At 40.5% G+C, this 13,668-nt stretch overlaps 1 pseudogene; it reads right to left on the bottom strand.

Annotated features, from left to right (window-relative positions):
• Positions 1-8,157: 8,157 nt before the first annotated feature.
• Positions 8,158-12,432, bottom strand: LOC134487297 (uncharacterized; annotated as a pseudogene).
• Between the last annotated feature and the right edge of the window lie 1,236 nt (positions 12,433-13,668).

Below are 13,668 nucleotides of genomic sequence, written 5' to 3'. Positions count from 1 at the left end.
AGGGGTGCCTTGTGTGACTCAAGACCAAATTTCATGTGATGTCAAATGTGTTTTTAGCAACACAACTGTTTGTAAAACCTAGTATCAGATGTGAAGGGTGCATTAACTGAAACCAGAGCATATAAGCCTTACATTATCGAGTGTTATGAAATTAACCATTTCCATTAACAGTGTAATATAAGAACTCTGACAGCTGTGGGTTTATTTGTAGCTGTGGCATTGCAATAATCTTTCCTGGTGATCCTAAGGAGGCCTATGCAGAGAAATGGTGAATCCCATTATCGGCCTGATCAAGCAGCCTGCTTTCAGGCTTCCAGTAGATCTCTAAATCAGTGAGAGAGTGACCAGGGAAAGCCAACTGGAGTTTGGCAAGGGAGTTCAGCAGGAGAGGTCAAAGGTGTTGCTCTCCTCCTCCTCCTCCTCCTCCTCGTTGTTAGTCTTTACCCTGAGAGGCAGCCTCTGGGAACTCACAACATAGTTTGACAGGGAGCAAACTATGACATTTTATGTGGGCATTTGGCCACATAATATGCAGCCAAGGAGAGGGGCCAAGAAAGCTGAACACGAAGCAAGAGAAACAGGAGGCTAGAGTCCAGCTCAGAATTTTGCAGGAAATTACAACTGAGGCCAGTAGGTGGGGTTATTCAATACTTCAGATGTTTCTACACCAATGCACAGTGTGTGGGAAATAAAGAGGGAGAACTAGAAATCCTAAATTAGGAAAACTTATATGATGTGATAAACATCACCACAATTTGATGGGATGATTCAATTGGTGCGTAGCACTGGAAGGCTATAATTTATTGTAAAGAAGTAGAACCTATGAAACAGTATCTCATACAAGCCTCAGGTCTTTCTGAGCTTTAGCCGTTCAGACATAATTTCTACACCTTCTGGAAACTACCATATGTTCTTCTTTGGTCATCTTCCCTTCTTCAATTTCCTGCACATGTCCCTTTTTCTCTTCAGCGTTTTAGAGAATTCTGCATGTATGTTTAGATTGCTCCCATTTTTCTTTCTTGTAGGTTTTGTTTGCAATTCTTCCACTTCAGCTTGGAAGGAAGTATCAAGTAGTGTGCCACAAGGTTCTGCCCTGGGCCCTATGCTGTTGAACATTTTTGTCAATGACTTGGATTAGGAATTGAAAGGATAATTATAGAGTTTGTAGATGACATAAAGCCTGGAGGGGCAGCTACATGAATGAGGCAAGACTCAAGAAGGTCAGGATTCAAAAAGGCTTGAGCAACAGGATGAAATAAATAGGATGGAATTTAATAGGGAAAAACATCAGGTTCTGCATCTGTTTAGGAAAAATAACAGGGATGTCTATCAGATCAGGGAGAGCTGGATTGGCAGTATGTGAAGAACTGGGTTTTTGTTGACACAAGTTAAACATGAGCTGACAGTGTGATGCACCTGCCAGAAATGCAACTGCTATCTTGGTGTGCATAACACTGATACCACAGGAAGCAGTTGTTCCATTCTACTCTGCCCTGGTCAGACTTCACTTGGAATAGTGTATACAGTTCTGGATATCTTAGTTCAAAAAGGACAGTGACAAACTGTGGCAAATTCAGAGGAAAGCCATCAAGACGGTGAAGGGTCTGAAAACCAAGATCTATGACGAATGGTAAAAGGATCTGGGTATGTTGAGCCTACAGAAAAGAGAACTGGAGAGAGATATGACAGCTGTCTTCAGATATCTAAAGAGCTGGGTAGAGGAGGGAATGGATTTATTCTTTATTGTCCCAGAGGGCAGGTTGAGAACCAATGGGTTGCAGTTCTTAGGAAGTTGGTTAAGACTAGGTGTTATGAAGAACTTCCTGACTTTACAAGCTGTCAGTTAGTGGAAAAGACTGTGTCATGAGGTGCTGAGTTCTCCTTCACCAGAGGTATTCCAACAGAGGCTGAATTGCTATTTGTCAAAGTAGATCCTGTACTGACTTCCAAAGGAAAAAATGGCAGACTAAAGACAACTCTGGGACGCGGTGGCGCTGCGGGTTAAACCGCTGAGCTGTCGATCGGAAGGTCGGCGGTTCGAAACCGCGCGGCGGGGTGAGCTCCCGTTGCTCGTCCCAGCTCCTGCACACCAAGCAGTTCGAAAACATGCAAATGTGAGTAGATTAATTGGTACCGCTTCGGCGGGAAGGTAACGGCGTTCCGTGAGTCATGTTGGCCACATGACCCGGAAGTGTCCCTAGGGACAACGCCGGCTCCAAGGCTTTGAAACGGAGATGAGCACCGCCCCCTAGAGTCGGACTCGACTGGACTTTACGTCAAGGGAAACCTTTACCTTTACCTTTAAAGACAACTCTACAAAAAGCAAACAATGAACACCTGGTGGGTAGACCAGCTCTTCAAACCTCTCTGGACAAGGAGAGGACTTGAGATTGCCCACAAGTGCTCTAGACAGCTGCTCCTCACAAGGAGACTGCAAGACATCAGTCTCTGGTGGGTTTAGAGCTCTGGGAGACAAGGGAATAGCCATCTTGCTCAAACCACGGTTGGCTTCTTTGAAAGGACACTGGGTTCACATACTTCCTTTTCTAATCAGTTTTAGAAATAGCTTGTTAACTGCTTTTCAGCTATTAGTGACTTTTGGACCAACAAGTCTGATAGCATCTGGTGAGTTTCCCTTCAATCTTTCGCGAAAAAAGTTTTAACTACAAGTTTAAGAACTTAAACAATTTTTTTGGAATAAACAGCAAATGGCTGATTAAAACTTGGATTTTAGAAAGTTACAAATGGACTAAGGGTCCAGATAAATTTGAAATAAGATTTTGGAATTAATTATAAAGAATCCTTCCTGTGAGAAAATGCTTTTGTTTTGAATTTTTTAAAAAAAGATACGATTTCAAAAATTGGACACTAGAGGCGACTAAAGATTACAATTAAAGGAGAAGAACACATAAACTTGACTCAGAATTACAGAATGGAGAAAAATATTCTAACATTGGACATACTGAAGGATATTTTTGAAAAATGGACTCAGAAGTTAATAGTGTCAACAGAGACATCTGCCTCTATGGAAAGACTGTGTCTAAAAGATGTTACAGAAGAGGAACAAGTTTTACCTGACAAAATCGAGACTGATTTTAAAGTGAATTTACAAATGACAGGCTACAAGAATGACATGGAAAAAGATGTTACACTGGACATACAAAAGAAACCAGCTGATGTCTTAATAATTAAAAGGGATATACAAATAACAAACCAAGAGAGTGACCCGGATAATTTTCCTATATTGGATTCCCGAAGAGGCTTGTTAAAGTTTTGAAGAATCTCGTGAGAAGGGACAAAGAAAAAATGAAAAGAAATCAAGTTCTATGTCATTATGAACTAAAGATTAAGATTATAGTAAAAGGAAGGAATATAAATTTGGTTTATTTGATCAAGGTTAACATAGATATGTTGTTATTTCTGGTAATCCTTAATGGACTTTTGCTGACAGCAGGAATGAAATGATGGTGCTTTATGGATTTGTTTATAGATAAGAGATGGGATATGGGAAGAAGATATCATTTGTTGTATTTTAAGAGGAGATGATAAGTTACTAAAATTGTTTATACTTGTGATGAAGGTTGGAAGTCACTTTTTAATATATTTCTTTTCTTTTTCTTTATTATATTCTTCCCTTCCCTTCCCTTCCCTCTCTTTTTCTCTTTTTCCTTTTTCTCTGCACCTTCTACTCTTTTTTTTTTCTATTCTTCTATCTTCCTTTTAGTTTTGTGTAGTGGTTAAGACACCAGGCTAGAAACCAGGAGATCGTGACTTCTAGTCCTGCCTTAGGCACAAAGCCAGCTGGGTGACCCTGGCCAGTCTCTTTCTCTCTTAGCCCCAGGAAGCAGGCAGTGGCAAACCATGGTCTGCGAGAATCAGACACGATTGAATGGATTAAAAAAAAGTTCTCATTATTTTAATTATAATCTTTGATAGAATTACTGTTTAAAAAAAGTAGATCCTGTACTGAGTAGTGGTTGGGACTAAATGATCTCTAAGGTAACTTCCAACTGTGACTCCATGAAATGTATTTCCTCCTGCCTCCATCTCTAGGTCTTTCATTGTATCTAACATTAGGCTTTTGAGTCTCCCTCTTAATATAAACCTAGTGCTTTTCTTTCATCAGTCTTCAGGGATATCGCTCAAAGTGTTGGGCTGGAATGGAGTCAGGAAAGATGCAGCAACTTTCCAAACAGTTCTCTTGGGTATATTTAAACTTTAAAACCCACTCCAAGCTATTTCATAAAGGGCATTTGTTGTGGTTTCTCTTTATATTGCATCATAGTGGTTTTTATTATAGTTAAGTTTTATGTCTGTAATTATTATACTGTGCTAATTCTGGTTTTAATTCTGTTTTATATTTCTTCTGTATTTTATCTTTTGTTATAGTAAATGGCAATGAGCACTTTTTTGTGTGCGGAAAGTTAGGATATGGATACTTTCATTGTTGTTGCCACTACCACCAAGGCTATAATTTATTAACCAAATAGCCAACAGGGATATAACTGAGCTGCCAAAACATACATTCACCCTGCCTTTTTGGTCCTGCAGTTGCTATATATCCTTCATGAGTTTATGGTGACTTGCAGTGAGTGACTCTGCAGTGAGGCGTCATTTGTGGCTGTTATTTCTCATCTCTCCATCTTGAACTTGGTGCCACCAAATGAAGCTCAGTAGTCAGAGATCCAGAGATCAGTAGTCAGAGATCCGCTACATAATTTTCCTGTTCATAGAGTACATACGCAGCAGCGGCTATTGCACTAACACCCTGTTTGTAAGCTTCCCAGAGGCTTCTGGCTGACTACATTGGGAACAGAAGTTTGGGCCAGATAGGCTTTGGATCTCCTTTCCTTTCCTTTCCTTTCCCTGAAAAAAACTCAGTTTTTAATAGGGTTGGAAGGTACCTTGGAGGTCTTCTAGTCCAACTCCTACCCAGTGCAGGAATCTCCATATGTTTCCAGACAAATGGCTGCCCAATCTTTACTTGAAAACCTCCACCCATGACTTCAGGAAGAGGCTGTTCCACTGCTTAATAGCATTCATGGTCAGGAAATGGCTTCTCATTTCAAGTTTGAATCTCTCTCTGTAAAGCTTCCACCCATTGGTTCTTGTCTTATCTTCAGGTGCTCTGGAAAATAAATTCACACTGCCTTCCCTATGACTTTCATGTAGTGGAATACTGCTATCATGTCTCCCCTTAGCCTTTTCTTCTTTAGGCTAACTAGTCTTTGTAGGATTTAGTCTTGTTCAAATTCTGAATGAAGCAACCATTCCTTTCTCTAAACTACTATGCAGTAAGCTAAGTTACCTGTACTTTAATATGGCTGGCCTAAACATTAGGCAAAACACAGAAGCAGATTGAGGCAACTAATAGGGATGGGTGTAAATTAAGAGCTGCTGCTTAATTATACATAAGGCATGCACATTTCAAAGGTGCTTGTTGTTCCAGCTGGCCACCCTATATAGTGAGCAGCTAACTGCAATATGTCTCTCTGAGGCCCTTTCAAGTAACAGGTATAAGATTGTGACCCAGCTAACTAGTTAGAAAATAAGCAGTGCTGTAGCTAGAGCTTGGGATGTGTGAGAGAGAAAATGCAAGTGGATCACTACTGGGTTTGCTGGGTCTCAGCTAGTGGGCCTAGCAGAGTAAAGGTAGATTTAGATGGTAAACTAAAGCTTCTCCCAAACAATCATCAGGCAACTAGGCTGAGAAAGAAAACATAGCCTAGGGGTAGTCTAAGTGTCAGCCAAGCCAAACAAATCAGAGTTCCTGTCCTAAAGACACAAGAAAAGACGAATCTGGCCAGAATCCACTAAGTCTAAATTTCTATAGCAAAATTCAAGAGACCATGTTACAAAATATGGAAGTTGTTTTCAGCATTGGACTACTCCCAAGCATGCAGTTTTATTCAGAAGTCCCCACATTCAAGGGAGCTGGCATGCATCTAATTCAGCTCCAAGTGCAGATGTTTATTCAGGAGACCTTTCTTCCTGGGGAGCCTTTCCTTGCTATCTTGTACATCTGGGCCTTACAGCCCTTTACCTTGTCACCTAATGACACCAGGTGAGATAATAAGATCACTGGTTCCAGACCCAGAAGGACTAACACTATCTGGAGTGCTAGGCCAGGGTTCCTTGCATTACTTGTCTTCCAAGTCCTCCTCTGGCTTCTCCTTATCTTCTGAGGATGAGTCTTGCATGAAGGCTATGACAGGATCTGACTCTGATCAATACTGAGATGCAGGATTGTCTCTGAACTTCATAAATATAAATGGACCCTGTCTGTAAGAGAATTCCATCTGGTGGGGTCCAGGAGGTAGGCCTTCTCTGCAGCAGCTCCTGCCCTCTGGAACATCCTTCCCCTGGAGGTGAGGCAAGCCTCCTCTCTCCTGGACTTCCATAAAAAACTGAAGACCTGGTTTTGCCATCGCGCCTGGGGCGGGGAGGGGAACAGTCATTCCTGGGGATGGCTGATGCCCTAGAATGGCCCCTTACATGTTCATGGACTGAAATAGAACCTTACTGCCATCTGGATTTTATTGCATTTTATATTTTTATATTTTATTTATATTTATATTTAATGTATTATTTATAGTTTGTATTGAATTTTAAATTTTATTTCTATTGTAAACTGCCCAGAGTCCCTCCTTAGCGGGGAGAAGGGTGATGATAAAAATTTGACAAATAAATAAAATAAATTAAAAAAAAGAAACTCTATCTGAAAAAAGTAGGCTAGAAAATAATCTAGAAGATAGCAAGGTTTCATTTTGGGAAGATAAGAGATCATTCTCCTGTACAAATTCTGTGTGGATCAGTAGATCAGGGCTTATTTGGGCTTTAGAATCTTTACCTGGGATGTAACTAACTGGGCAATTATGAACTGAGCAGAGAGAAAGATTGCTGCAATCAATGGCTGTTTCAGAAGCTGGAGAAATATTACTCTGCTTAACTGTTTGTATATTTCAAAGCACAGAACTGATGTTTTAAGCTATTGTTACATACCCTTCAAGTATGTGGGAGGAGAATCAGAATGTTTTTTTCCTTGAGATGGTGATAGCTGGTGTGATTATGGAGATAAATTAGGTATACTGTGTAGCTAATGAAGGAATTAAATGGCATTATGAATATGGATTATGCATCTCCCCAAGGTCAGAGATATGTTTTAATATGATACAGTTGTCACTCACTGCTATTCAAGTATTCTACTTCAGCTTAGGCAAGAAAGGCTATTAAGAAAGAGGAAGGAGAAATGACATTAAGGTTCGGGAAACAGAAAGTTATCAGTTACAGAATTTCGCTTAAGAAGGGTTATGCCAGCAAGGAAATTTAGTGCTTTGTTTCATCCAGCTCCATGACTAGTAATCATGTGAGTGTTGTTTGAATTTGCCATGAATTTAAAATAAATGCTTCATAAGTGAAGAATTAGGGGATAGCCAGTCACAGGATCAAGCAGCGTCATCATTAAAAAACAACAACAGTACAGAGGTGGAATGGCCCAACTGTTGTTTGGACTCCTTATGAGATAAATGTATACCCAGCACTCCTACCATAATCAGAATGAAAATTCTCCCTTGCCACTTGGAGGCCTATGGAAAAATTGTTCGGTTCTTCTTGTTTTAATTTTTTTTAAACTTTAAATTTTTAAAACTTTAAAGAATAAAATGTAATAATTTTACCAAATTTTAATAATTTAATATTAACATTAACAGTAATAATGTTAATGAATTAATATTAATAATGATATAAATTAATAATAGTTAATATTACCATGAAATCAAATTTTTAAAATTTTACTACTCTCTCTCTCTCTCTCTCTCTCGTCCCAGATCAATGCTACATGGCATATCAGGCAGTAAGGGTTCTCCAACGCTTTTGGTCTTGGGCGAGTGCTTTGGCATCCTTCCATGTGATATTCAGTGTCTTCAGGTCTTGTATCCGTGTTCTTCACCGTGTTATTCGAGGGCGTCCTCGTTGTTGTTTAGCATCGGGGGGGGGGCAACTCATTGCCACTTTGGGGATCCAGTTGTTCTCCATGAGAAAGATGTGACCAGCCAGTTGGAGTCTTCTACGTGTGACAATATTATGAAGTGTACACGAGCCACTCCTTTGGAGCACCTCCTCATTGGTGATGTGGTCAAAACAGCGGATCTTTAAGATTCAGCGGAGGCATCTCTGTTGGAAGATGTCAGGCCTCTTGTTGATACTTGCTGATGCCTTCCAAGTCTCACTGGCATAAGTAGCTGTCGGGATCGCAGTTGAAGTGAACAGATGGACCTTAATCTTCAGTGATATGGACGGCGAGGACCAGAACTTGTTCATCCTCCGAAAAACAGCGATCGCCTTCCCAATGCGGCATTTAACATCTGCCTCTGCATCTCCATTCTGGGCGATCATACTACCTAGATAGGCGAACCTCTCTGCTTCCTCTAACTGTTGCAGTCCAAGTACAATTCCTAGTACTGGGGCCGTGATGCTCACGTTCATGACCTTCGATCTCTCAGTGCTTATTCTGAGGCTGACTTTGTTTGCTTCGCCACCCAAGACAGTCATGGCATGTTGTTATTTCCACTCATCTTCCTCAAGCAAGGCTATATCATTGGCAAAATCCAAGTCTCCAAGGTGACTTTGGTCAGTCCAGTGGATGCCTGTCCCAGTGCGTGCTCCAGCTCACCGCATGACATAATCGAGGGTCACAAGGAAGAGGAGTGGGGACAAGATACAACCTTGTCTAACCCCAGTGATAATCTCAAAAAAGTCCGTACAACCATTCTCAGTCTTAACATAGCAGCTTGATCATTGGTACAAATTCTTAAAGATGGTAATGAAGACTGCCAGTATACCATATAGATGCAGGATCTGCCAAAGGGACTCATGATGGACGCTATCAAAAGCTTTTTTAAAATCAATGAAGTTGATGGCTAACGGGCGCCGATACTTGATGTACTGTTCTATGATATTCCTCAAGCTAAAGATTTGCTCACTGCAGGACCTTCCTCAATGGAATCCAGCTTGTTCTTCTCTCAGGCGTTGATCAATGGCACTTTGCAGCCACCTAAGGAGAACTGCACAAAATGCCTTCCTGGGCACTGAGAGAAGGGTAATGCCCCGCCAGTTGGTACATTCAGAGATATTATTTATTTATTTATTAATCAAATCTATCACCGCCCATCTCCCAAAAGGGACTCTGGGTGGTTTACAATATTACCTTTCTTGGGGACTTTAACAATGGCGCCTCTTCGCCAGTCTTCTGGGACTACACCACTTCGCCAACACTTATTGAACAGCTTTGTCAGCTCTTCCACCATGGCCTGACTGCCATACTTTAGGATCTCTGCAGATATCTCATCCAAGCCAGCTGCCTTGTTGTTTTTAAGGCTTCTGATCGCAATCTTGACTTCTTCAATAGTAATCTCACCAGCGTTCACCTGGAGCTGTTGTTGATCATTCTCTTCGTTAAAATTATATATACTGGTTGGGTCTGGATGGTTGAGGGTTTTCTGGAAGTATTCAACCCACCTTCTGTTTTGCTCCTCCTGAGTGACCAGAAGCTTCACATTCTTATCCTTGATCAGGACACTGATGCTCCTTGTTCCAGTCAATTCCTTAACAATGCTGTAAAGAGTCATGGAGTTGTTTTGGTCACCCTTGAGCTTCAGCACCTTTCCATTCCAGCCATTCTTTCTTATCCTTCCTGCAGCTTTTCTTCACCAGCTGGTCAAGTTCTATGTATCTCCGGCTCATTTCTTTCACTTCATCCACATCTTTGGCTTGATCCCTTTTTTTGTTTTATAATTTTCTTTTTGTCAACCAGCTTCCATGATCTATCTTGGATCCACTGTTCCTTCCATTGGCCACAACATCTCCCAATGGTGTTTTGGGTGCATTTTGTAATGGTGTCTCTAAGAGTGTTCCAGAGACCTTCCACACCAGCCATGTCCTCGAGAAGGCCAAAACAATTGCGCAGTTCCTGAGCAAAGGAGTCAGCAGCCGAAGGATTCTTCAGTTTCTCTGTTGCAAATTGTCTTTTTAGTATGGACTTCCTTGGATTTTGAAGCTTTAACTTCATTTCTGCCCTGAGAAATGGTCCAATCCAATATCCGCCCCTCTGTAAGCCCTCGCATCATGCAATGATGACCTCCATTTTCGACTGATGCAGATAAAATTTATAGCATTAAAGGTGTGCCCACCCAGTGACTGCCAGGTCACCTTGTGGATATGTCAATGTCAAAAGTATGCATTACTGACACACAGTCCATTGTGTTTGCAGAAAGACACCAGTCATTCACCATTGTTACTAAGGCGAGCTGAGGACACATGAACTCCAGTCACATTGTCTAGTCCACATTGGTCACTGCCTATTTGAGCATTAAAGTCTCCAATAAGGATCTTCAGGTCGTAATTTGGAATACTATCAAAGGTGTCCTGGAGTTGCTCATAGAATTCGCCTTTCACCACATCATCCGCATTATCCGTTGGCGCATAAGCTTGTATAATAGTTGCTTTTGTGTGTCCATGGGCGAAATGAGCTGTAATTATTCCATCACTGATCGGTTTCTACCCAATAAGTGCCCTTGTTGCCCGTTCACTTAAAATGAAGCCAACCTCATGTTCATGTCGTTCTTTGTGGCCTGTATATACTGTAAGATGATCTTACCATTGCTGTTGATTTGGCCACTCTCTATCCACCTGACCTCACTGATGCCGAGAATGTTTAACCTATAATCACTGAAAACCAGTAAGAGTTGGGCAGGTCGTCCAGTCTGATGCAATGTTCGTACATTCCATGTTCCAATTCTTGTGATGTTCTTGGCTGAGAAGATCATTTTGGACTTTGGACGTTGGACCCCTTTGCTGGTTTGCTCCGTTGTTGTCATATAAGTCATATGACTCAAAATGGAACTCCTGCCTACTTGACCAGAAATATTTGGGATTCTCCTTGCTGTTTCTGTAATGGTTCAGGTTTTACAGGGATGGGTCGCCTAACCCTCCTCCTTTCTCATCTGGGCTTGGGACTGGCAATGGTGGAGTTAAAATGCAGTAAATTTTACTACATAAAAGGAAAAAGAAGGGAAATGAGAAAAGACATAGTGGATGGAAAATAAAATAGTAAATAAACAGAGAATTTACAATTGTCATAAAATTTAAAATTCATTATTTCATTGATTGAATAATTAATTTAAGGTATAGAGCTAAACTTATTATATCATCTTGAAAACTAATTGTAAATCACTACAAAACCCTAAACATCAATATTTATATTTATATTGATGTCACCAAGGTTTGTCATTATCTAAAAGAAATGCAGACAATTGTTGTTCCTGCATCCTGCAAATGCCTTTTGTGCTGCCCCAGTGTACAGGCATTGCAATAGCACTGCTTTGACACAAGAGGGCGATACAGTCCTGTCTGTGAACAAATCAGTTTTAATACCTAAAAAAGCTTGCACATTATTTAGAGTTCCAGAGAAATAAAATGTTCAATATCGTTCATGTTAAAAAAGAAATGTTGATGAAGTGGAGTTGGTTCACTTTGGAAGGCTGGAAGATTTGTTCTTTTATGTCATCAGTTGGCTTTTCCCTGCATTATTTGGTGCATGAGTTATGTGTGAGTTTTTAAAATAAATCAGGGTAGATTCCTTTTTCTGTTAATTGAAGGTCTTTTGTTGTTGTTGTTTTCACGCTTTTAATATAGCACTCTCTATCCCCAGTGGTCAGCATAGGAAATATTAGTCTTCTCAAACTTCTGGAATGAACTTAATACTCCTCTCTTGCATTTCTTGTCCCTTTTGAAAAGTTGTTCTTTCTGAATTTTTTTTCGTCTCCTTTTTCTGGTCCAAGCATTTTCCTTGCACCTGAAGAAAAGCTAATTACAATACTGATAGCAGTTCAGCCTGTGAAAGCAGGGCTGGTGCTACTGTTAGGCAGATTTGGGAAGTTAGTTGAGTCGGGAAATTAACTGAGCTCAGGTGGGATGACTGCTGGCTTCCTTGGCTGCCACACTGTGTTGTGTTTCCTAGTCTTTGGTTTTCTTTTATTTCATTGGCTGTACAGTTTTTAAATTTTGTTAGCCACCCAGAGTTGTGTTTGCAAGGTGGGCATCCATGTAAATTGATTGATTGATTAATTAAATAGGGGGAGTGAGGTCTGGCTTCTGGGAGTAGATGCTAGGACACCAAGAATGATGGCAACATGTCAGAGAATAGGCTGCTGGACGTGCAACATGCATTGCCTAGCACCCTCTAAGCTGGCCTGCTACTTTCAGAGGTGGCTGCCCCATCACCAATGTTGACATAAGATCCAACCCACCTTCTAGTTGGTGTCCATAGAGGACACGGTAGAGGGCAAAAGTATTGGGCAGGCCTTTGACTAGCTCTGTTTCTTCCTCATTGGTCTTGCTGCGTCCTCTTTGCTTTCCTAAAAGTTCTAGGTCCATCCTATTGCACTGGCGGGGAGGGCAAGGCAGGGGAGGCTTGCTCTTTCTGTTTGCTTCTCTCATGTTCATTCATCCCAATTAATGCTGTTCTGAAATCTGCTTTGCAAGTTTTCATGATCTTCCTTCCTTGATGAAAGCAGTTTCTGTTTTTCTTCCATATTCTCAGCATGCTGGAGAATTTCTTTAAAATTTCTCTTGGTAATTTTTTGGGGGCTTATTTATTGTTAGAAGTGGTGGAAGTTGCTACTCTTAGTGTTGCTGTTTTCAGTTACGCATCTTGCCATCACTGAGGCTTCCCTAGTGGCCCACACTTCCCAACCTTTTTACATTTTTAAAATTATTTTATTTTAAAGAGAGTAATTCTGCACATAGCACATAATCTATGGAATTAAATTTATAAGATGGGAGCTAATGGGCGCATTTCTATATCAACCTTCAAACATTTGGAGCACTATTTCCCCTTACCATGGGGATGGCCTGTGGGAGATGACTATTTACCCCAGCTAATTATTTCATGAACATCGGTGAGATTTAACTCCCTAGCTTATAAGCCAACAAAGGGGGCCCACACTGCCCAACCTAAAAAAGTCCAAGAAGAAGGATTATTTTGTGATCTTGCAATTTAAAATTAGAATGCACAGAGGATTTCTGGTTTGGGGAATGATATTACAGCTGGGTAACTGTTGGGAATGTAACTCTTCTGGGGAAAAAGGCATATAAGAATAATAGTCCTTACCTTCTTAGACAGCACAGGCGTGGCAGGAACAATGCGTTTTCTCTCTCTCTCTCTTTCTCTGCCCATGGAATTAGAAAGTTCCCGGCTTTAGCAAACCTTGGGGTGTATATACGCTATTTTCACTTCCTACCACTGTTTTTCTTTTGGTTCATAGGCCCATTCTATAGCCTTGTTTTCTTCCCAAACTGTATAAATGTTTCATCTTACGTTGTGCTATTGGTTACTGCTCTTTTGACATCTTTGTAGGTAAATAAGGATATAATGTTTTCTTGGTCTTTATTGTATATTGAAGAAAATAAAACAAAAACAAAAATCATGTACTTGGTAAAAATGCACATGAAATCATGGACACAGATAAGAATGATGGTTGAAAAGGATGAAAAACTAAGTACCCTATCCTTAGAAAATCTAGGGATGTGTGATCCTCAGATAACAAATAGTTTTAAAAAGATTTTTTTGCTATTATAACAAATATTCCAGAATATAACAATGCTTGTTCA

Source organism: Candoia aspera, chromosome 1 (assembly GCF_035149785.1).
Source record: "Candoia aspera isolate rCanAsp1 chromosome 1, rCanAsp1.hap2, whole genome shotgun sequence".
In the NCBI taxonomy this organism is placed as follows: domain Eukaryota; kingdom Metazoa; phylum Chordata; class Lepidosauria; order Squamata; family Boidae; genus Candoia; species Candoia aspera.
Note: the sequence above shows the minus strand (reverse complement) of the source record. Positions and strands in the feature narration are given on the sequence as shown.